This window comes from Geospiza fortis, unplaced genomic scaffold (assembly GCF_000277835.1).
Source record: "Geospiza fortis unplaced genomic scaffold, GeoFor_1.0 scaffold685, whole genome shotgun sequence".
NCBI classification, from domain to species: Eukaryota; Metazoa; Chordata; class Aves; order Passeriformes; family Thraupidae; genus Geospiza; species Geospiza fortis.
Genome location: NW_005054662.1, coordinates 15649 through 16442, shown reverse-complemented (window position 1 = coordinate 16442; position 794 = coordinate 15649).

Here is a 794-nt window from a genome sequence, read left to right as displayed (position 1 = left end):
CCCCCGATACAGACCCAGACACCGGCTCCGGCTCCTGCGCGCCCGGCGCGGCCCGGTCCGGTGAGTGCCCGCGGCGGGGCGGGACTGGCCCCGGAGCGGTTCGGGTTTGCGGGTCCGTGTCCCCCCGTGCCCTCGGCGCGGTGTCCCCCTGTGCCACCCCCGGGTGCTGGGACACCGCTGTCCCCAAGTGCCCTTTCCCCTGGAGGGGGACAGCCCTGGTTCCCACGTCCCCTGTGCCACCCCGGGCGGCTGGGACAGCCTCTGTCCCCGCGTCCCCTCTGCCACCCCTGGGCGGTCGCGATGTCCCCTGGGACAGCTCAGGCAGTGGGAACAGCGCTGGTCCCCACGTCCCCTGCCCCATCTGTCACCCCAGGGCGTAGGGACCGCCCCTGTCACCAAATTCTCTGCATGCCTGGGAGCTGGGACAGCCTCTGTCCCCGCGTCCCCTGCACGCTCTGACACCCTCGGGAGCAGGGACACCCCTGGTGTCCCCTGTGCGCCACCCCAGGCTGCGGCGTTGTCCCCACGTCACCTGGACGCGACCTCTGTGACCCCCAGGGATCGAGGGAAGACACAATTCCCACGGTGCCCCCCGGCGTGCGGGGACACCCCTGTCCCCTGGGAGCATCCCTGGTCCTGCTGTGCCACCCCCAGCGAGGGGACACCAGGACAGTCCCTGCCTGCCCCCAGCAGGACCGTGCCCCCCTCTGTGTCCTCTGTGAGCTCCTGGGCTGAGGCTGTGCCCCCCAAACCCCCCCTGTCCCCGACACGGGTGGGAAGGGGCCGCAGCGGCC